Below are 24,996 nucleotides of genomic sequence, written 5' to 3' on the forward strand. Positions count from 1 at the left end.
AGCTTGCCATGAAATGCATCGGGGCTCTCACCTTCCTCCTGCCTTGTGTACCTCATCCTGAACTGTTCATAATCGCTGTTGACCATGGGCATGAAGTAGTCGTTCAGTGCTGCAATGGCTGCGTGTATGACTGGTCTATGGGCCGTAGGGTCTTAAACAGCCTCTGGACAGCCGGGCCGGCTGAGTACAGGAGGGTTGGACATTTCGCCCAGTCCTTGATCTCGACAGCCTCGAAATACAGCTCAAGGTTTTCCACCCACACCGTCCATCGGGCCCTAGACTGCCGAAGCCCGCACCACATGAAATGGGTACAAGGGCGCAAGCTGCACATTCTGACGATATTCCCCTTCATTTTCTTCACCCCCCATGATGGTTTCTTGATGTGGCACACTCTGTACCCAATGCAGATGGGCACCTGGCCTGGTTGTTGACTATTCTAATCAGCACCCTTGTGTATAGGCGTGTTATGAATGCCACATCATATCATATCACCCCAAAGCATTTCCCCATAGGAAATAAGTGAACAGATTTGAAAACACCTACTTCTGTTACTTTCATGAGTAGGATTGCCAAAGGAAATTCTTACAGACCAGGGTACTAACTTTATGTCCAAGATTATGTCCAAGATTATGCAGCATGTTAAGGGAGATCTTAAATATCAAGACCTTGTGTACCTCAGTGTACCATCCCCAGACTGATGGCCTGTAGAAAGGTTCAAACAAACCTTGAAAAGGATACTTCATAAATTAGTAGCGGATGACAGTTGGAATTGGAACATCATGATTCTCTGGGCCTTCTTTTCAGTCAGGAAAACACCTCAGGTGTCTCTAGGATACTCCCTGTTTGAGCTGCTATATGGGAGAGAACCTTGAGGTGTGCTTGACATGCTTAAAGAGACGTGGGAAGAAAGAGAAGAAGATATCCTACCCATTTCCCAAACAGCTCCGAAACTTAAAGCACATATGACGGCTGTTCGGGAAATTGTGAAACATCAGTCAGGTAAATCACAAGAACATCAAAAGACTCTGTATGACAACAATTGGTAGCTAGATTCTTTTCCATAGGTGAATCCATGTTAGGTCTCGTTCCCATTTCGGAGAATAAGATGATTTTTAAATGGTATGGTCCCTATAAAATCCTGGAGAAAAAAGGTTCCTCAAATGATGTGGTTGACCAACCTGATAGACGACAGAACACCCAAATATATCATATCATATCATATCATATAAATTGACTAAAGAAGTGGAAGATTCACCCAGGAGAGGACACTACTGTGACGATAGTCACACTCCTTGCCAACCAAGACAAGACATAGAACATCAGCTCATACCCAATAATCTCACATCCACCCGTCAAGAAGATATCCACGATCTGTTAAAACAGTTCCCAGAGTACTTCTCTGAACAGCTGGGGAGAGCGAGTAATTTCTGGCATTATATCCATACACCAGCCGGGTAAATGATACATTAAAAACCCTATCGAATCCTGTAAGCCAGAAGGAGAATTTAGTGACCGAGCTCGAAGAGAGAGATGCTTAAGGCTGATATCACTGAGCTGTCTGAGAGATCTTGGTCTTCCCCATAGTTCTAGTGGCTAAACCGGATAAGACTTGGAGATTCTGCATAGATTTTAGTAAACTAAACTACATTTCAATATTTGATAAATACCTGATTCCATAATTTTATCAGCTCATTGAATAGTTAGGGTCGTACAAATACATCTGCACCCTTGATCTGATCAAGGGCTATTGGCAGGTGCTCCTAAACTCAGCCAATAGGGAAAAGACAGCCTTCATGACACCTCAAGTCCTTTTTCAGTTCAAGGACCTTCCCTTTGGCCTACATGGAGCTCCTGCTGCTTTTCAAAGACAGATGGACAAAATTCTATGACCATACTATGACTTTTCTGAAGCCTATTTGGATGACATCGTCATCCATAGTAAAATCTGGCCTGAATATATGCATTATCTCTGTTACCTCATGAGCCCTAAGAAGAGCAGGTCTAAGGGAAAACCCAATAAAATTCCACCCAGCCTTCCTAGGGTTGACCGGTTAATACTGTTGGTCCAACCCTAATTATTCCACCATGGCTGCCAATGTTACAGATAAATTGAAAATCTCTCAACCACAAAAACCCATCTGGAGAAAGGAAGATATGAACAGTTTTGATAATTTGAAAGAAATATTGTGTCGAGAACCCATGTTGTAAATGCCAGACTTGAACAAGGAGTTCATACTCCAAACCTATGCTGCCAAGGTTGGTTTGGGAGCAGTCTTGTCCCAAGAACACGATGGCCTGGTACACCCCATTTTATGCACCAGCACAAAGCTGTTCCCTCGAGAGCAGTGTGAGACACCTAAAGGTGTCTCACCCGCTAGTCCCTCAGATCTGTCATCCAGGTGGCCAGGACATGGCCATCGCTATTGGATACAGTTCTTGGGGGTGGACCAGTTTGGGAGGATCACCTGGATGAGGGGTCTTTGGGGAGTGGAAGTGGGACACCGGATGGTAACATCTTTTCCCCATCCTACAGGTAGGATACCTAGGAAGTCAACCCCCCCTTTCCCGACACGAACACTTTTCACAGACAGTTGACTGTGAGCGACAAAGGACTAACACCAGAGCCGTATACCTGACAAGTACCAATACAAAGGTCAGCCAAGGTCAGGCAATTACGGATAATTACACACATCTGACTTCCATCACCCTTCCCCACATGGATAAAAGGTGGAGCACGAAAGCACACTCTGAGCGAGGCAAAACATACAAGGAAACAGCAGTTCCAAGATGGTAGTTTAATGCAAGGAGAAAGGCGGCAAGACCACAGCAGGGTGCAAAGGGGGAAGTGTCCTTGACCTGTAAAGGTCGCTACTTTCAAGAACCTTGGAAAGTAAGAAACCTAAGACCAGGAACTAAAGCTGCTCAATCCTGCACAGTGTGTCGGAGGTAACCAGCATGTGTTTTGAACCAAAGTTGCAAGCAGTAACATTGTATGAACATATCTAAAGCAAACAGTGTGTGAGACATATGTGATGAGCGACGCAAATATAATTGGAAGCCAAAGGAGTGAGTGAACTTTGGGAGGCCAAGAAAATATACCATAGACAGAGTGGTCCGGCACCACGTGGGTGCTCATTCGAAAGTCTCTGTTAGGTATCCAACTGATGCCAAGTGTGAGAAAAGGGAATCTTGACATCGAAGTGGTCCTGCAATGGTTCAAGCTAAACCATGTGCACATTTCCAAAGTCTTTGATGGTTTAATGTACACTGCAATTGGTCCGAGCCTGGCTGAGGGAGACTGATAGAGTAACAAGGGGATCCGGGGCCGGCTGAGGGGGATCCGGGGTGAACCATGAGTCACTCGAGAAATAACATTCTTTGAACAGTGTAATAAGGGGTCCAACGTTGAACTTTTGTTTTTGAAAGGGATCTGAGCCCGGCAGAGGGGGATCCAGGGCGAACACCCAAATTGAATACTGGTAAAAAGAAAATAACTTTTTCATCTTGTTTTCGTACGTCAAGCCCTCTGAGTCGAGACTTTTAAGAAGTAAAGAGATTTGGACACAGAAGGTCCTGATCCCTGTAATGGAACTGTATCCTCGTGCAATAGAAGCCAGAGTGTGTGCTTTGCTCGAGTGAACCGCCTTGCCCCGGCTGAAAACATGGGGAAGGGAGGCCAACGGCCTGAACATCCTGACATACTATTTTGTGAACACTTCTTTCTTTTTCATGAACACTACCCATTACTATTTGTAAATTAGTGGTAAGGATTGTCAATAGATTTTTTAGTATAGGATCTTTTACTTTGAAAAGACTCCACTAGGACTGCATTATTATTATTTGATTGTCTTAACTTGCTCCCATCTGTAGATTTGGGTTTAAATAGGCGCTTTTCACACCCTTGCAAAAGTTGAATAAACACCCTTGAACTGCTGTCACTTGTGTCTGTCTTACTATTGATACCATGTGTTTCTTACAGCAGACATATGCTACAGTGGAACTACAGGCCTTAGCCATAAAATGGGCAACATTGAACTTCGGGTATTACCTGGAAGAACATTTCAGCTCATAGCTCTGACCTGGATGAGTTTGAGGAAGGATTCCAATGCCTGGGTCATGAGGTGGTTTCTGGATCTACAACCAGAACAAGGAAATGTGGACTTTCTAAGTCAGCTCCCTCTTACGCTGATGGGAGAGCCTCTAACTTAATGGAAGGGGTATGTGACAAATCTAGTCAATGTGTCCCTTCTCCCTACCGGGGAGCCACCCCCTTTGAGGCTAGCCAGGTGAGCCTGCTAAGCAGGACCCACCCTAAGGGTGAGCGAAAGTGGGACATCACTGGGAGTGACTCCCCTCTATGGGACAAAGACTCCCATTACTTTACGGAACTCCCTCCAAAGAACGCAATTCCTGCTTATATGGGAATAGAAGAAAATAATGGCATGACTATATGCCCTGCAACCAAGACTGACAGAACATTTCAATTATTGGCTCATGGTAATGCTAGGGGCCAGTTGAAGTCAGCTTTGGACATATGTAAGCATGAATATAGAGATAAAGAATTGTGAATGCAGAGGAGAGAATGCTATGCAGAGGCAAGTCTCTAGTGTACTCTTGCCATGGAAGGGTGGAGCAACGCTAGGCTGCGGACCCTGCAGTAGCATGGAGAGAAGCAAGGAAGTGGAGACGCCAGACAGCCGGTGGCGAGAGGGGCACACAGCTGAACGAGAAGCGGAGATGAGAAAACCGTCTTCAACTTGTGCCTATAATTGTGGAACACTAGAGGGAATCATCATCTGTTTAGTAACCTCAACTGTTTGGCTAACCTAAGAAAGGCTAATTGTATTTGTCTACAGGAGACATGGATGACGTCAACTCCCATATTAGATGGTTATAAAATATATAACCAATATGCCAAAGGTAGTAGTGGGCGGAGGTCCTCGGGGGGCTGCTGACTGCTATAGAAAACTATCTGGTTTATAGACCGGTGGATTTAGTGATGCTGTATGTAATGATCTGTAATTGCCTGACCTTGCCTGACCTTTGTATTGGGACTTGTCAGGTATACGGCTCTGGTGATAGTCTGTTGTCGCTTACAGTGAACTGTCTCGTGTTTGCAGTAAATTTCCTTCATGGACCGCAAACCATAAGAATTCTGGGGATCCCCTTAATGAACACACCAATCATTGAGTCTCATCCACACAAGTTCGTGAATTTATAATAATTTTTATCGATAGTGAACTTAACTAGACTCTCTTCAGTCATCTATTATTTGCCATAATCATTTGTCACAACGAACAAGCAGTTTATGTTTTGCATTAAAATTTGACCTGTTCTTGAAAAAAGGAACTCAAATCTATCATTTAATTTAAGCAGAGAAGCGCAATTGTTGGGGTCTTTCTATAAATTTGATTTTTTTCTAGCCCAGGTCAGCCTCTTAGTAAACCCCAATCTGCAGCATCTCTGCCAGTTAGAATTAACCCAAGGACCTTTTTTTCTATCTACTTCGTAACCCCTTAGGGGAACCACCACTGTCCAAAAGGCTGAAAGTTTCATAATAGATCTTAGCAGAAAACAATCTGGTCCTGAGTGGCACGATTATGGAAGGTCTCCCCTTTGGGGCTTTAGGGGTGGACCTTACCTCTGGGGATAGTGTTCTCAAGTTATTGGTAGTAAATATATATTGGCACAGCAGAATATCAGCAGTGGCGGTATTTGTAGAGAGGGTTTGCCATGTAATTGATGAGTGAGTGTTGAAGCATGAGATTAGGTGAATCCTGGTGGTGGGTGATTTTAATGCAGAGTGTGACTTTGAAAATCCTCCATGGGAAATGTGTAATATGGACATGGATAAAAGGGGAATCCCATTAAAAAGAAAGATTGGTAAAATCTGGTATGTGGGTTTAGGGAATTTGGGCCTCTTACCATTGGCAGGGACAAAGAATGATGATTGTGGCAGTAACATCTTGACATTTGTGGCATCGAGGAAAGAATTCCTCCTTCCTGGACTATATCTATCTTGATAACCATCTAAGGAATAGATGCATTTCATTTACGATCACTACAAATGCCTGGAATGATCACTCCATTCTGACTGCATTCTTTGCTATGGCTATAATTACTAGATACCATAGATTGCTGCCTCAGATGGTACTGAGTGTGTCTGGGAATGCGGTCAGATGGACCACCAGAAATATTGATGCCCTAAATCACAATCTGTGGCCTTCCCTGAATAAAACCACCTTAGATTGGAAAATGAACAATTTTAATATTCATGAGATCCAGAGACTTATTAGGTCCACAGTGTCGGATATTACCTCAAGAACAAAAAGAAGCCGTCCCAATATCAGGCATACTCACTGTTATAACCAAGAGATAGCCCTGGCTAAAACTTCTATGAGGAGAGAAATACATAGAATTAGGAAATCTAAGGTGGACGATCCCGTTCGAAAAATGAGCATTAAGCTCATTAAACAAAAATTTAGACATTTCTGCAAAGCAATAAAAAAACAGCTATTGCAACAAGATGCTGAAGCTATGCTGCGGATACTAATTAAGGCCCAAGTCAGTGCTTTTTGTTCACTGTTGAACGGACAGGACCCCAATTATGTTGTATCACAATTGAACCCGATCTCAGAGCTGGAATTGATCGAGTTCTTTGGTAAAAGGTTTGGTGACCCAATAAGTCTACAAGGTGAGAGGGAAAAAGAAAATCTGCACAAACTGGAATATCATAAATGGGAACCCCCTTTGAGATCAGAAATGTTAGGGCTTTAATATCAAAATGTAAAGGGTCACGTGCCTCAGGGCCTAATGGTCTTACGAATAAAACTTTTGAGGCGGACCCAAATCTCTGTGCAAATCTCCTGTCCTATGAATTTAAGGATATTTTACGGACGGGTATTACTCCACTATCATGGAGCACAGTACATGTGGTATCAATCAAGTGCGGGAGTAGGTCGAATCCGGAATTTCTTTTTGTCCAATCTCGTTAATAGATGCCGACTGTAACATCTTTTCAGCTCTATTACTGTCGCACTTGGAGGAATGGGAAAAGCAGTTTCACCCTCTTAGTAAATTTCAGACGGGGTTTTCCAAGGGCCACTCAACAAACATCAATAGGCTCACCCTCAAATGTAGACAAGAAGACGCATGGAGGAAGAAAAAGGGCTGTACATTCATGGCCTCAGTTGATCTCTCGCCTGCCTTTGACTGTGTGGATCTCAGTAAATTATGGAATAAATTGGCTGCATGGGGTTTGCCACTGGGTCTCTTGAAATTTATTGAGGGAGTCTACGATAACTGTGGGAACCAGGTGCGCCTGAGTCAGAAAGGTGAGGTATAAATAGATAGTGCAATCCTACCAGGGGGTTAGACAGGGGTGTGTTTTAGTGCCCTGGATTTTCAACCAATATATGTCAGATGTGGCGGAGTGCCTGAAGAATGAAGGGTTGTTAGCACTGAGAATACGCCAATGTAAAAATCTTATGGCTTGCATATGCAGATGATAATTTGATCTTTGATTGTACAAGGGTGGGTCTGCAGCGCCTTTTAGACATTTTCTCTAAATATGCTAAAGAAAATGGACTTTTTATAAACCTGAGTAAAACTAAAATTCTGTCATTCACGAAAGCAGCAGGGAAGAACATACGCCCGTCGTGGCATATTGAAGGAACCTCAGTGAGTACATCTAACAGTCTTTCATATCTGGGATTCCATTTTGGGTTACATAGGGGAATCAAAACCCATATGGAGATCCTTTCACACAAGGCAAAACTCTTGGAATTCCAGATCGTGAAGATAGATCTAAAATTTGGTAGGTTTTCGTTAAAACCTGCATTCATGTTTTTCGAGGCAAAGATTGTTCCTAAATTAACATATGGATTGGAGTTTTGCCCCGGTAGAATAGTGAAAAACCTGAATAAAATTGAGGGAAGTATTTGGAGACAGATCCTCGGTATACCTAATGCTGTGCATTTATCAGCTATTAGGTATGAATTAGGATATGTCTCACTTTGGGCCCAAGTGCAGTGGAGGTAACTGACACTATATGCGAAGATTATGGCCCCTACCTCGAAAACCCTATGTGAGTTGATGGGAAATAATATAAGTTGTACTGTATCCCTGCTGGAAGGACCTGGTAGATGCATAAAATACATACTTGGGAAAGCTCATCTCTTGTTGCGGGGAACTGCATCAGAGTACATATGAAGGATATATTAGGTGCATAAAATACATACTTGGGGAAGCTTATCTCTTGTTGCGGGGAACTACATAGTACATATAAGGACATGGTAGGTGCAAAGGATGCATACTTGGTTAAGCTCACCTCTTGTTACAGGGAGGGACATAGTAGGTGCATAGGATACATACTTGGGAAAGCTCACCTCTTGTTGCGGGGAACTACATCAGAGTACATATGAAGGACATAGTGGTGCATAAAATACATACTTGGGGAAGCTCGCCTCTTGTTGTGGGGAACTACATCATAGTACACATCATATTTGGGAAAGCTTGCCTCTTGTTATGGGGAACTACATCACAATACATATGAGGGACATAGTAGGTGCATAGGATAGATACTTGGGAAAGCTCGCCTCTCGCATTAGGGCAGTGCGGCAGACAACATATGGTAGGCACGGTAGATGCAGAGCCTGTGATACATACTAAAACAAGCTCCCCTCTTATTACAGGTAACTAGGTAAGAGAACATATGAAGAACTTACATACAGGTGGGAATTAACGTTAGAGGTGGCAAAAGGCATACGTCGGAAGGAGCAAACTAAGATTGAAAGACCAGGAAGACCAGGAAGAGAATAAATGCAGACAACAACATTGTACTAATATTGGAGTAAAGTAAAGCACCGAGAACATATGATTTAGATTAAGGTAAAAGCAAAAAGGGTGTGTAAGTAGTGTAGCAATTATACAAGCCATGGCAATGATAAAGGGCTGGCATCCCAGCATGATAGTTGCATTATAGGTAGTAACTAATGCTCACGAAAGAGGAGGCAGAATTAAATGAGGGGAAGAAGCAACAGATAAATCAGAGTAGAGAAGGCGCGTCTGCTGGCTCCAGATCCGTCGGTAATGGCACTAAGGTTGCGGACAGAGGCAAGGGAAGAGATCAGCATTCCTAATGACTATCAGGCAAAGGAAAAAGGGCAGTCAGTGAGTTGCAGATCGGCAAAGTAGCCAAAATTAGTGTCACGGATGGGCATCGATCATCTTTTAGATACAGAAATGTTTCAGGAGAATGCGGAGAGGGAGGCAGTGTAGTGGTGCAGTCATGGTTGGCCTGGGATCCGAGAAAGAGCACAGAGACCCAGAGGGAACAGAGAAAATAATCCACTGTTCTGGATACAAGAACCCAGGAGTCTGCCCTGCCATGCAGTATTTGAGAAGACAATGCTTATGGGCTAAAACTGCTGGGAAGGGAGTTGAACGGCAACAGCCCTGCTGCGATGCCACCCTGCTGGAGCACACACAGAGATACAGAAGGTACCAGGGTTGCCCAGGGAAGAGGGAGGCGAGCAGAGCCTCAGGAACAGAAAGAAAGAGAGAAAGCAGGGTTCAGAACCCTGAGAAACCAGAGTGTTGAATATGAGAGAGAATTATTGAAACCAATATAACACTGAAGAAATACAGAAAGCCAGAGGGGTCTGGAAGGCCCAAGAGAGATAGGAGACATTCTGGAAACCCCAAAGAGAAGGAATCTAGAGGTTATGATATAACCCCAAAGAGACATTTGGGAAATCCAAGGGAACCTGAATGGTTCAATCAAGTGGATCAGGACATAAAGCCAAGGCAGATAAAGTGGCTAAGCTTGTGGGAAAATAATAAAGAAATCATTCCAAATGTAACTGACTAGAGACATTTAATTTGAAGAGAGATTTGCAACTTTTCCTGAAGAGTTTAACAGGAGAGAGGAACCCCTTTTTATTCTGACGTTTACGAAAGAATATCTCCAAAGATCCTCTGAACATTGACCCAAGAAAGCCATTACCTGGGCTCATTTTATGCTATTTGAAAATAGTGGTAGGGATAGATAACTGATAGGTTTACAGACTGAGCACTGCCTTTTTTTGTTCATGACGGATGAGCACCCATGGCTTACTTGTGCATGAGCGCGATATGAATAAAATATCATTTCATTTACTTTATAAGTAGGGAAATCCCTCATAGCAATAGGGACAGAGAGGCATTTTTCTTTTAGTTATAATTAAACACTTCATTCCGGAGTCCATTTCTTTCTTCTGGTTCACAACACACCTGTAGGGTCCTCATGGTGGCCCTCACAAAGGTAGCATCCAGGCAAAAAAGGGACTCCTTGCTCCAAAATGTTCTAATACCAGTCACAGTGGAGCCTTTTGGTGGGGTCGGGGGACTGCATGAAAGCTTCTCCCGCATGTAAAAGGAAGTGTAATGAACCTGGAATGAGACACGGAGACAGAGGACTCATTGTGATTGGCACAAACCTTTAGTAAATAATATAAGGTTTGGAAAATGCCTCACTGTCCCTAACCTAGGAGGTGTTTCCCTACCTCAACCAAAACTAAGGGTCTGTCCTGTGTCAAGATGTCCAAATCAAAATGTCCTGTGTCCGGAATCCTATCCTAGCCCTCACATTCTAGAAGTAACTCTAAGGTGCTAAGGGTAATGTCTGTGGCTCTGAAGGTGCAGAAATGTTCAAGTTCAACAAAAAGGTACAAATCCCATCAAATTTCCAAATGGATATTGTTCACAGTTCCAGTTCGCCATGTTTCTCTCCCCCACAACACAAGTTCAAACGTATATCCAAGTTCTTTATAGATGAAGAGGATAACCCCCTCCTCTTGGTGTTGAAATCCACTCCAGGGAAAATAATTCCTTTCCCAAGGTCTTTTCCATATTCATTGCAATTCAAAATCCTAATAGCATGATTCTTCCTTGAGATTCTTCTTTCAAAACAACACAACTTGATTGGGGGTCCCAGACTTGCAAAATATCTGCTATACTCCCCTGCCAGGTTCTCTGTTATAGTTTGTTCACACAACTTGGGTAAAGGTCCCATACTCGCAGAACACCTGGTATAGTCTCCTGCCAGGACTTTGTATTTCATTGTTCATCAATGTTAAGGACAAGGGGGCATGTGTCTTCCCTAAATTCCTTTCTTTCTCAGACTTCACAATGTTATTTGCTTTAAACTCTCCTCAGGTCCTGTGACTGTGAAGATGATAACTAATTCTAATTGGAGCTGCAAGCTTCCCACTCTGGTCAATTTGGTAAATCATTTCAGTCTTTGTATTTCAACCCCAGCTTCACATCCCTTTGATATGGGCTCAACGGTATTGGTTTCTTCCTCTTTTCGCAGCCGGTCCCATCTGGGATCTCCTCGCTGCTTCTTCAGAGCTCAGGAAGCTTTTCCCCGACAGCGGCACTTAGCGTTCTCACTCTCCACACTCGCACGAAAGCCGGACTCGTTTTTCAGTTCCTGCCGTGTGTCTCTCTCTCTTCTGCGGAGCTCAGAGAGGAATTTCCCCAACAGTGGGATTAAGCATCCTTGCTATCCATGCCGGAACGAAGCCTGACTCTGCTTTCCGTTCCTGCCACATATCTCTCTCTCTCTGCTAGCTCTGCTGGCTACCAGTGATGCTCTCCTGAGCGGCCGTAATGGAGCCTGCTTGTTGACTTCTCCTCTCCTTGCTGGCTGCCTTCTCTGGTCACGGCCCAAGTCCCTTCTGCTCACCAGCTCACCCAGCCGGGTCGGAGTGTTTTGGTTGGCTTCCTCTCTTGCCACCACCACTCCAGAGCTCTCAGGCTACCATCTCGGATTGTGTCACCATCTTTTTCCGGTTCACCGTTGCCGCATTGCATGTCACTTTTTTACGCAAATGTACCTAACATTTTATCTCCAATTCTCAAATGGTATCTATTCCTGCAGCACTGAATGCCAAAATAATTTTCAGGACTCTTACTTAGTGACCAATCTTATTCAAATGTATTGGTTATTTCTTTTTGTTTTTGTTTATCTTTTGCTATTTGCATCAATTATTTAGTGCAATTTAGTTTTAGCCACATTTCTTTACACAAACATGGTTTCACCTTTGTAAACCATTCCAACGTACATTGCCTCTTAAACATCAGGGCTAGGTGAAAGAATTACAATTTTGTATACATCCTAAATGTGACAAAAATATTAAATAAATACCATAAGGTTCCTAAATCACATTGTGATATGAGCAACACTAAATACTCAAATAAACACTTGATTAGCATCCAGATCAGCTTGTAACGCCTGCCTCCAAATTTTTAGTTGGTACCTGGAAGAGATCTCCTTTTGCTTTCAGCTGTTCCATTTCTAAACTCCTGCTTCAAGGAAGGGAGTTGCTCAAAGCCAATCAGCTTCTCCCAAACACTCGACTGCTCCTTCTGCTTCAGTCTAGTAATCTTCATTTGGGCAGTCCCCTTTCTTGTCTCAGTCTTTGTCATTCTTTTTGTTACAGAATACTGTAGGATATTGTCTACAGGCTTTGTGGATTGTTGAAGGGGATTATCAAAGGATGCCATCAAGGCATCAGGAATGGAGGGTATATCCCTAAAAGAGAAAAGGGGATACCACGTCTCATCTGATGATGCCTGTCCTCCCCCTGAGAGTCTCCTTCCCTCTTGTGATCCTCTGTCAAATAGTCACCCCCAGGGTCAGGATCAGGGAGCTGCTGCTGTTCTCTGACCACATCCAGATAGGCTATCCCCGGGAAAGGAGTGATAACATTCAGATTCATCACAGAAGAAAGAGAGGCCCTCCCAGGAAGAAGCAGGAGATTCGAATCCTGGTGACATTAGAGGAGACGGGACGCCCACACCTATTTCCATTCCTTACACTTCAAAAGAAAAACTAAATAACAGGTTTTGCCCTAACTCCAGAAGAGTGGCTCCTTCCTTTCGGATGGTTTTAGGCAGTTTGTAAATGATGAGGGAATATCCTCCTTCCCCTGGCCGTCACTAGGCCTTTCTATATAGTTCCACACAAATGGGGGGGAGGTCTCCCTTCCCCAGGCCTTCCCAGGGAATACTTTACAGTGCCATTAAGATGGGGGAAATGCCTCCCTTCCCCAATCCTCTTTCATGATCGCTTTCAAAAGTCACAATGGTATCTGGATTGTTGGCAGAGAATATATCTTTCCTCCTCTGGTCTTCTCTCAACATTTGCCAAAGGATATTTGTCACTTCCCTTCTCTTTTCTGTTGGTCCTCTTCTGTCCTTGCCAAAGGATATTTCTCTCTTCCCCTGTTCTTCTCTTTTGGTTATGTGGGTCCCAGATCACCTTCGCAGGTTCATAATTCCTCTTTCTCAAGCCCGGTTTATTTTCCTGCCAGGCATTATCTTGCATGTATAACTCTTCTAATCTTTTCGCCTTTGGGTCTGAGATCTTGCCAAAGGATATCTCTCTCTTCCCCTGGTCTTCCCGTTTGGTTATGTGGGTCCCAGACCTCTTTCTCAGGTTTATTTTGTCCCTTTCTCAGGCCTGGTTCACTATCCTGCCAGGCATTATCTTGTATGTTCAATTCTTCAAACTTCTTAACATTCGCGACCCCCTCTTCAAGTTTATAACATCTCTCACAAGGCCTGGTTCACTAAACTGCCAGGCATGGACTTGTAGGTATAACTCTCCAAATCTCTCAATATTCCGGTCCAAGACCCTTATATCTCTTCTGGTTTCCTTCAAGTGTGCTCTCACCCAGTATGTTTCGTTTTTCTGTTTAGTCCCACTGAGACGTGGAAGATGGTTCTGTACTTCCTCCTGACCACAGCCTCTAGGGATTCCCAGTGCCTTCCCAGTCCCCCTCTGCGTACCTTCAGACTTGCTCCACAAGGGTCCTGTTCCTCACCAAGCTTCTCTGGCTTCTCTTGGGCTCTTGCTGTCTGATCTCGGCTGTCAGTGGCTCCACCCCACTGGTTTCTCGCTGTACGTCAGGTCTTGCCTGGACTGAACAGATGGCTTCCTTCCTGCGAACAGACGTCAGGTTGCCCAACCTTCAGAGAGCCTTTGCTCTGCTCAGCCTTCTCCAATGCCATCTTCCTTCTCCTGTAGACCAGGTCTGCATCGTGTTCTCCTTGCAAGGCTTTACTCCCTAGCTTAATGCTCCCCTGGGGCAGGACTGACCCCAAGGAGAGTCTTTTTGTCGGTTTTTATGGTAAGCCATCTTTTGAAATCCCGATATCTAGTAATGTTTACCTTGGTTCTGCATAGGGCTCTTTGTGGCCCTGCCCCTCTTTGTGTCTGTATTTCTGGAACAATCCACTCTCACATTTCCTCATCACAGTATTGTCTGCTTGATAGACAGGGTCACTATGCATGAAGTAACCAACAGAAGAAAGAGGAGACATAGAAGGTGGGGTGCTTGAGCCCTATCCGAGTGTTTGGGTGAGCAATGGAAGGTGGCATGGTGGCTGACATACCGTGTTCTCCCTTGTTAGTCTCCTCTTCTCCCATGGAGCTTTTCCCCTCCCATGGGATCCTCCCACTGAGTACTTCCCATAGGGGGAATATCAGGTAGGTGGCTTCACCTCTTTGGCCCCATGGGAGAGTCCCCATCCCAGGGAGAAGTGACAATGCCAAGGGATTTGTCACAACCCACAAACCTAATCAAGGCCTCCAAAGCAATCCTCATAGTCGCAGTACCTGGCAGGATAGTATTCCAGGCTGCCAGTGACCAACCCGGTAGTAGTAGTAGCAAATCCAAAAGACCACAATTTAAAAAAAACAAGTTTGGGATTCCCACCCATATGAAGAGAGAGCCAAAGCAATCTTCATACTCACAGTACCTGGCAGGATAGCATGCCACGTTGACTGTGACCAACTAAGCAAGAAAAAAACACAATTGGAAAGTACAGAAAAGGAAAAGCCTAGGACTCACTCAAATATGAAGAGAGAGCTGAAGCACTATTCATAGTCACAGTACCCAGCAGGATAGTGTACCAGGTTGGCTGTGAAACCAAGGACAAGGCAAGAAGAAACAAGATATTACCCTGAGAAACGTGTTACAGAACATAATCTTCATAATCACAGTGCCTGAGAGAAACGAGAGCCAGGATGACTGTGAAAACTACTGGGAAAGAAAGTAGGTGAAGGGAAGCCTCGTCCCTAGTAATTTGTACAGGCAATATCAAGGACATGTTTGGAACATTAAAAGAAGAAAGACCCTCATTGGACATTCAGAGGTCACGACAACCTGGGAGAAAGGTTGTCCTTCCTTTTGAAATGTATTTGTTGCACCATTTTGGAACTTTGTTTTGGGAGTTGGAAAAGAATTTCAAGATTAAAGAAGACCCCCTTTTCAGTTTTAGTTTAAGTTCTTAGTGTGAGGGCTGGGCATAGGATTTTTGACACAAAAGTAAACTGCTTTCTTTGAACTATCCTGACAGACTCTTTAGAATATTGTTTGATACAGGTACACCCCTCTTAGTATTACGGTCAGAAAGGTATTTGCCCCACCTGCAATTGTTTAATAAAAGTCTCTGCCAGCAATCATGCCACCTGTGTATCAATCTCCTTCTTCCACACCCTTACAGCAGGCAGAATGGAGATGCTAGAATTATTTGAGATCGGAGTAATATTATTTAGTAAAGAGTGGTTTGAACAGGGAAAGATTGTGTATGGAGGAACCCCTCCTGGCCCTTTTTTTAATGCACATTAAGAATTAACATCTTGGGCTTTGAATAGGATCCAGGAAGACATAAACAACAGAGCTCTAAATACAGGTGATGTATTACTTTGAATGTTGTTTCTTGTTTTGTGCATTTATTATAATAGTGATTGCTGCTTTAATCGTGTGTTTCGATGGTAAATGGTGGGATAGCTCTATTAAGGAACTACATGTATTATAGACATCCATGATTTATAACATGCTTATGCATCTGACTTTAAACCATGTCTCAGTGCGAAGATAGCTACTCAGTGGATGATGTACAATGCCCTTTTCCTGTTGGATATTGGAATGCCTCTCTGTTTGTACATGTGTGCTGCTCCCATCAATCTTTGAACACTGTCAATCATGATGCTCTCCTATGCACTTGTATCCACTTTATTCGTCCATATAGGGGCAAAGGGGAGCTTGAGAGTGTTTACATTATGTGTTCCTGGATTGATATGATTTGTCCAGATGGAGCATTGCTTACATTGTGGAGCCTGTTTCCTTTCTGGCTCCTGGCTATCAAAAAAGGGTTAATTTCAAAACCTTGTGGATCGCCCATCACTCATACCATGAAGGAGGGCCTTCCTCCTTCAGAAGCATGTTTCAACACTACACTCCATCCAGAACACTTATTTCCAGCAGTGCTGCACTAGTACTACTGCACAACTTCAGCAAGAAATGGCAAGGAGAATCCTCTTTTCAGTTCTGGCCATGAGACCGTGGAACACCCTACCAAAACCTCTCCGACTGGAAGTGAACCACCTAATTTCCAGGAAACAACCACTTTGAAAGAAATGAGAAGTAATAGCTACTGACTAAAAACTGTGCAACAGAAACTTGGGCTAATTTCACACAAGCAATTAAAAACATTATTGGCACTACCATCTGTGGGAAACCAATGTGATTCATGGAACCTCTGCTGCGTGACAATGGTCCACACCTTAAACTCAGTCAAATCTACAACCAAGAGCCAGGAAGCAACAACACCTTCACTCCAACTACCTTCATGCCTCTCCACCCCCTCAGCCATCAACTAACTCCTCACTTGTAATATCTTGCATCCTTACACCTCCCACACTCCGCCACATGACCTACAGGTCAAGTGGACTTAACAGATTCAGACCCTATCCATCTTCTATCAGAAACCATGCTGTCAATTGTTGCACTCAACAAGCTAAGGGCTTCCCATATGTCTAAACTGCCCGGTTGGTACCAGCTACAAAAAACATAGAAATGTTCATATCAGCACGCAGATAATGGGCACTTCCATCAACACCAAAGGTTTCTGCATCTGCCTTCCTGCTATCCAACAAACACATCCTGACCTCCTTTCTTACAGAGCCATGTGCGAGGCCAGCGTTTTTGGCAGAAAGGTGCTATATGAGACCACTTAACATTCAATTACATTTAATTTTAATTCAATATATGGGAACACAAGGGGGGTTAGCTAGCCCACAGCAGTGTCTCTATTCAACAATATGCTATTGAGCCACACCAATACATTAAAGTGTCATCTGGTGGTGTAACAGTTTATTGAGAAGCCACCCTCAATGCAGGGAGTTCCTTCCCTCCCTAAACTAAGTGTCACACAATACACTGTTTAATGTTTGTTCTTTTATTCAGCCCTATCTCCAGTTCATCTAATGCCTATTGGATGCCTTCCCCTGAGCTACCAATGAGCCAAGAACCAGGCCAGTGTCCAGGAAATATAATATGTTTATTTGAATTAAGAAAAACTGCACAAACTACTCCCGCCACCTTCTTTGTGGCGCACAATCAACTTCTTGTTACACAAATAAATCACACAAATTAATTGGGTAAACACACAAATCACAGTACTTTATCTCAATTTCAATTCAAGAAATAATTAGCGCTTGTCACTGAACACAATTACAAATGTGGTGCTGTGCAATTTCGATTTTCTTGCACGCGTAAACGGCTAGCAGTTTAGTTTTACAAATTTGGGCAAATGCATATGGCAATTGTTTTTTTTTCTTTTTCATTAATAAAGCGCACAACAGTCGCAGCACTGTAAGAAAGATTTGTTGTGAGCATACACACATGGTTGCAGTAGACTAGTACTTTATACAAGGTTACAAGCACAAGGTGCTATAAATAACCCATTATAATTTACCAATTTACAATTTATGTCTCGGGAGGATAGCTCAGGGGCAAAGCGCTCGCCTTAGAAGCAAGACGACGCGGAGAAGCACAGGTTCGATCCCCAGGTCAGCGCTTAGAAACCTCTGGGTATTAAGTGTGCTATAACTAACCCATTAACCCATTATAATAATCATACTTTATACATCATGATTTAGTATCAGCAGAGACAGTATAGTAGTGCATTGTGCTGGGCCTAAGATTAGTGGAAGAGCAGTGTTTTTAGAGCTTTCTTGAAAGCCCCATAAGAGGGTTCTGCTCTAAGGCTGGGAGCGAGGCAGTGCCACTGTTTGGCGGCAATGAAAGGAAATGTTGCCCTCCAGCTTTGGCACACCTGACCTTGGGTTGTCTGAGGTGGTGGTTGTAGAGGGTTCTTATGGGTCTGGTAGAACCTGCTCTTGGGAACATTTGGTCGAGATGGGGGGGCAAATTGGAGAGGCATTTGTGAGTGATGGATAGTGTTTTGAAAAGGATACGTTCTTTGATAGGAAGCCAGTGGGCTGCTCTTCTGGCGCCAGAGATATGTTCTCTTTTGGGTATGCTAAGGGCAGCTTGCAGTGCATTATTCTGGATGACTTGGAGTTTTTGTAGGTTTTTTGAAGAGGTACCGGCAAAGAGGTCGTTGCAATAGTTTGGATCCTATGATTGCCGTGGTGATGGTTAAGCAACTGTCAGTGGAGAAGAAAGGTTTGGTGGTGTTTAGTTTTGTGGTGTAGGCTGTTGAGGAGGCAATAGAGTTGACCTGGAGAGTGTGACATCAAGGTAGACCCCCAGGGTCTTGACTGTAGGGGAGACAGGTATCTGGATGTTGTATATGTTGAAGACAATGTATTGGTCACTCAGTTGTTTTAGTACTGAGGGAGAGCCTACCAGCAATATTTCAGTCTTATCCCTGTGCAGGCAAAGTTGGGTGGCTGCCATCCAGGCTTGGATGGTGGCGTAGAATCGATTGAGGGCTTTCGCGTCTTGGTCATAGTTCCCGAGAGAGGGGAAGGAGAATGTGGGTGTCATGAGCTTAATTTGTGTAAGCTATGCCTGGGGCTATGCCTGGGGCATCCAGGATATCGAAGAGATGCCTCATGAATATGTTGTACAAGATGGGGGAGGATGCAGGAGCCTTGTGGTACTCCGCAGGTAATGGGGCTAGGGGCTGCACTTGCCTGATCTGAGAACACTCTCATGATTCATCCTTCGAGGAAAGAGGTGAGGTGGTGACAAAGAATTTTGAGATCCCCTAAATCAAATGCTGCTGACAGGTCCCCGGCCAAGGGTTTTGTAAAAAGCTTGGTTTGAATTTGTGCATTTTCCACAAATAATTCTAAGTCCAGAAATTCTATATTTGTAGCACTAGCCAATTTCGTGAAGGATAAATTGTAAACAGTATTGTTGAGATAGGTGACATAGATTCCTAGATGCTCGGTGTCACCTTCCCAGATGATCAGAATGTTGTCAATAAAACAACCCCAAAATTTAATGTTGCTGAGAAAAAGTGAATGTTTCCAGGCATGTTGTAATTCGAATGAAACCCATAAATAAATTAGCGTATGAGGGGAAAAGTTTGACCCCATTGCGGTGCCTTGAAGTTAGTGTGACAGCATATAAGGCTGCGAGGATGCTAGGGTATCTGGATAGGTGTTGTATCAGCTCTGGATTGTGCTGGGGTGGCAGAAGACGTTCTTTTGTCAGCTTGCGAGTGCTGTGTGTTAGTGCTGGGGGGAGGGGTGTAGACAGTGGTATGGGTTTGGTGGGGGTGGGTGGGACGGCAAAGTGGATCATGTGGCAGTCCAACCACGGGACTGTGCTGTTTGAGTTGATCATCATGCGGCAGTTGAACTCGGCGATCCAATCTAGTGTGAAACCTTTTAGATGCGTAGGGTTTCTGGAGTGGATTGTTTAGCCTAAGGTCTCCAGTGCTTTGGAGAGCGACTTGGCATGGGTGTGAAGAGGGTAATTGAGGCTCAGGTTGAGGTCACCAAAAACTATAATTTTAGATGAGCTTTTGATGTTCTCGCTCAATATGTGGAGGAGACTTTCTTGGAAGTCGACCAGAGGTCCGGGTGGTCGATATACCATGTGGAAAGTGATAGTGCAGGTGGGCGTTAAGGCAAGTTTGAGTGATAGAATGTTGTTGTTTTCTTTGAGCGTGGAATTGATCTGCCTAAAATGTAGGGGAAACTTAGTTAAGATGGCAACTCCCCTCTTCCTGTGGGGCGGTCTTTCCGGAAGATGGTGTAGCCGGTAGGGAGGGCAAGGGAGAGGGCTGGGCCAGATGCATTTTGTAGCCATTTTTCAGAGACAGCAAGGGTGTTAAGGTTGTGTGAGGTGAGTCAGTCTTAGATACCAAGCGCATGAGCTCAGAGAGATCGGGCATTTATGAGTGCACATTTTAGCAGAGAGGTGTCATTGACGTGGTTGGTCTTGGTTATAGGGACGGGGAGATGTGGATGGTCATAACCTTGTGAGGAGGAGGCAGTGAGGTGGGAGTGGGTGCATTTGCATAGGAGGATGTTGCCTCCTTGTGGTCGATCTGCTCTGGGTGAGGGCAGCTGCTGTGTGTGCAGAGGTGGTATGTGTTTGGGCAGGACAAAAGTTGTTAGCAGCATATTTGTTATTACATGCATTACTTCTAGCAGTATATTTGTTAGTACAAACATTGCTTCTTGCAGTTTGGGCCAGGCAGTCATTGCTATCATCATTGACATATATGCATCCATTAGATGAATCAGGTTGGACTATACCTTCATTGTATTTAGAATAGTTGACTTAGTGCACTCTTATTTTAATTATACATTAAATAATTAATGAAAAAGCTAGAGGGGTCCAGGGGAGAAAACCAACCCTGACACTAGGTTGTACTATTATACAAAAACAACTGATGTCAACAATCTTGTGGAACTCTCCCGTCCTCTGCACATCCAATTTGTATTGTATCAACAAACAATTTGTAATTGGTTAAATTGCTTCAAATTCAAAAAAAAATTCATACTCAAAACTTTTTTGTAAAATAGATAATTTGTTTTTACTACATCAAATGTTCATCAATCTGTTTCTTTACAAGATACGTGATTTATTAATTTAGCAATAGTTTTCACCCCAAATATTTCACCCAACATATATGTGTTTTTCACAATTGAGTAGACAATTGCAAGACTTGAATTTGGTGTGATCTTGCATTTGGTAATAACTCTACAAGTGCTCAATCTCTGTCCTGTGTTTCTGCGCATTTTGGGATATATTTGTCCCCTTCTTCAGGAGTCGTCTACTCTCTTCTTGATTTCAAAATTCCAATCTACAGTAAATAATCATAGTATCAGTTACTCTGGGTTTAATTAACATAATTTCATTTTGTCTGTCACGATTGTAGATCTCATAATCACCTGTGTTCCATCCTGTTTAGGGAGATCCTTTCCAGGGTTTTCTTATTTGTCCTTAAAAAATGCTTCCTACAAAAATCAAAATGGTATGTATGAGAAATCGCTTCTCTACTTTCCAAAGAAATTGTAATTAATAACATCCCAATAGAGGGTATTAAAATCAACCAGTTAATATATACATTAGATACCTGATTTGTGTGTCAGAAAATCCAACGTTTCCAATCGGGAATATCCTCTCTCATTGAGCTCCTCCGTTTAATGTCCATATAATGAAGCCTGGTTGGTTGTGGCTAGCGATTATTATAATCTATATAACTTGGTTGTTGATGGTATAAGTCCATCTGGTGTCTCTCCAGTGTCTCCTAAAACAGGAAACTATATGTCATGATATTCTGCCCTTTATCAATTGTTGATCCTGCTGATTCTTGGATCTACAATGGTTCAGAGTTCTTACCTTAATGAAGCTTCTAGTAGTAACTCCAAATAGAGTGTATTCAGTATCAAGAGATGTCCTTCCCAAGTTGATTCTGTAGAATAATATGGAAAAAACTCTGTGTCACCCAACAATTTCTAATGTCTAATTTCTGATGTCGAGACTAAATGTCTCCGCTAAGAGCCCTCTCATGTTAGAACTTCCCGTGCAGGTCTAATGTCTCCTATTGTTCTGATAAGGAAACTATGTGTTAAGGAACTATGCCATTTTAGTCATTTTGCAATGGGTTAAATGTGCTCAGTGGTCATTCAGGGTTCTCCATAAGTTACATTTTCTAACTTTAATGGATTTTCAGTTACGAACTCCAGGTGGGATATGCTCAATTTCTAGTTTCTTGCCACCATTCTTACTTAAATGGAGTTTGAACTCTGGATGGAATGTGTTCAGTTTCTATGATGATGCCTAAGGATGTACTTCCCAAGTAAATGTTGTACAAAATTAGTGGCATTACACCATTTCCATTGCCTGGTTTCAAGTATGTGTGTCTCCTGTATGTTAGTGGCTCCATAGTAGATTGTCTAATTATAAAGAGAGATGGGGGGATGTCCCCCTTCTTTTCTTATTAAATTCTTACCTTTTTCTTCCTTCTATATACAAGATGGATCCCTCTGATGGTTCTGCGGGAGAAAAACGCGGCCGCAGGAGAAAAACGAGGCCGCAAAATGAACGTTGCCGCGTCATCACGAGATAACGCGATGACATCATCGGTAAAAACATGGCAGATGCTATTAGACAACTGTATATCAATTCAGGGTGGTGGAAAGTATCACTTTGAAAACAAAAATGTTGATGATTTTAAATATTTGTGTACAGGTGGGTTTCAATCTCCATATACATCTGAAAAAATAAAGGAATTTAAAGAATTTTCGTGTTGTGTTTGATCTATGGATTGTAGCTGTTTATGAGATGAGGATCATGTTTACATTCTTATGTTACAGTATTCATGGTCAGTTCCCATTTTCAGCCTCGGATTACATTTCTATAATAAACTATTAGTATTCCTACTATTGTTTGTTTTGTTTCTATATTTCGGGCTTCTTTGTTGTGAAATGAGTGCTGGTATGGTATGTTCTCACTGTGAGTGCTGTGTGAAGTGAGAATCCAGTTTGTCCACTGTTGCTCCCATGTTATGTAATGATCCCTTCCTTGCATCTATCCCAAGCTTTACAAGTCACAATTTGTTTTTTAATGGAGGAGTATCTTTCTGTTGTAAGGTCTAAAGATGTTCCTAGTTGTACGTAGTTTGTCAGTATGACCTTCTAGTTGTCCTTCTTGTTCTTATTGGGAATGACTCTTTACCACTGGTATTCATGTGTGGTGAATTGTTCCTGCCGTTTTCTACATTTGTTAGAGGAAAATACCCAAGTTGTAGTCCTCATTCATGCCATTCAGTGATAGACTGTTCAGTCTATCCACCCAGTAAATCTCTCTCTGATTCAAATGTTTTGTGTGATTACCCCCTCTCTGGGCTTTTTTGACCACTTCCAAAATGATCAGTTGGGATATATTATGTTTGTTCTCGTTGAAATGTCTTGCCACTGGTGATCTAATATTGTTTGTCCTGATGTTGTTCTTATGTTCATGCCAGCGTTCCTTGGCTTTCCTGCTCGTCTGTCCCACATAAAAGACTCCACATGGGCAACTGAGTCCATAGATGACTGATTTAGAATCACAGGTAGCATAGTCTTTTAGTTTGATTGTTGTTCCATTATATGGGTGTTTTACATAACTGCCCTTCATTATGTTGTTGCAGTGCAGTGACCACAATTCAAGCAAGCAAATGTACCTGTCTTCTTGTGTCTCAGTGTTTGTTGTTTATCCTTTGGAGGTCTTTCAGCCTTAAACAGCTGGTCTTTGAAATTACGGCCCCTTTTTTATGCTATAATTGGGGGTTTGGGAAATAATTTGCTCAATTGTGGATCCATTCCAATTATCCTCCAATTTTTCTTGATCATCCTGGTGATGTGGTGGCTCTGTCCTGAGTACCTTAAGGCATATATAAAGGGTGTCTGCCCTGGTTTGTTTTTAGGGGTCAATAGGTAATTTCTGGACAACCTCACTGTCTTCTCTCTTGCTTTTTCAATGATTTGTCTTGGGTATCCCTTTTTTTTTCTATTTTTCAATCATGGTTAAACTTTCCTCTTCCAAAGTTTCTGGTGATGATATGATGCGTTTTAGAGGTAAGAATTGATTAAATGGTAAGTTATTACGTAAGTGTTCTGGGTGGTGGCTTAAGTAATATAAAGAGTTGTTGACATCAGTCTTCTTGTGGTATTGTGGTATATATTGGTTATGATCCCTTGTGGTCCGATCTCCAACTCTACATCTAAAGAATGTAATTTCGGTGAACCAACCTCCATCGTAAATTCTATTCTCTCATGTACTACATTCAAATATTCCAAGAGTAGGTCCACATCTGCTCTTGTCCCTCTCCAATTTATGAAAATATCATCTATGAACCTTTTACAGATGATGTTGTTCTTCCATTTAGGTTCAATCAGAATTTGTGTGCTTTCCAGGAAATACATAAATAGGTTGGTGTATGCTGTGGCCATTGATGAGCCCATTGAGGTTCCCAATGCTTACAAGTAGAACTGATTTTTCCATCTAAAGTAATTATTCACCAATATGATTTTGCTTAATTCTAAAATGAACACCTTGTTGGCTTTACAATCATTGTTGTTCATGAGTGTCCATTCTAATGCTTCCAATCCATCTTGATGAGGAATTGAAGTGTACAGACTCTGTACATCAAAAGATACCAACATGTCTTCCTCTGCAATTTCTGGTAGATTAGTGAGAGTGCAAGGGAAAAGAGGAACCTATTACAGATCCCTTCCGTCCCATGCACACTGTCAAGTTTCCACCAGAAAGGTGGTAATGGGTAATAGTTAATGAATCAAGAAAGATTCAAAAAGAGGTAAAACTATACCACATTTCATTTACTAAAAAACATGACTTATACACAGATTGCATACAAGCACACAGTCAAATTTAATTGTATACAGCATTCAAATAGCGAGATGGACAAGACACATAGTTGTCAAATGCTTTACGCGTTTCGAGGAAACGTCCTCTTCATCAGAAGCCTGGGTGAATTTGCTGGTTATTAGGTTAATTTACAAAATGAAATGGAGGCCATATGTAAACAAAACAAAGGAAAATATTTTCGATTAGCTCACCTATCATGATAAACAATTCAAACGTTTGCAATAGTATCAATTAATTGTTATGCATAGCCCATGCAAAGGATGCGTCAAGTCAATTAACACTACCAATGTAGATAATCAAG

General features: G+C 42.7%; 1 long non-coding RNA gene across 1 annotated transcript in view; it reads left to right on the plus strand.

The window, feature by feature from the left end:
* Window positions 1-22,561, plus strand: part of LOC138566570 (uncharacterized) — a 334,787-nt gene extending 312,226 nt beyond the window's left edge. Inside the window, exon 3 of the long non-coding RNA XR_011301968.1 lies at window positions 22,303-22,561. This is a non-coding gene — a long non-coding RNA (uncharacterized lncRNA). The remainder of the gene's footprint in view (window positions 1-22,302) is intronic.
* The last annotated feature ends 2,435 nt before the right edge of the window (window positions 22,562-24,996 follow it).

Source organism: Ambystoma mexicanum, chromosome 2p, assembly GCF_040938575.1.
Source record: "Ambystoma mexicanum isolate Mex_15411 chromosome 2p, UKY_AmexF1_1, whole genome shotgun sequence".
In the NCBI taxonomy this organism is placed as follows: domain Eukaryota; kingdom Metazoa; phylum Chordata; class Amphibia; order Caudata; family Ambystomatidae; genus Ambystoma; species Ambystoma mexicanum.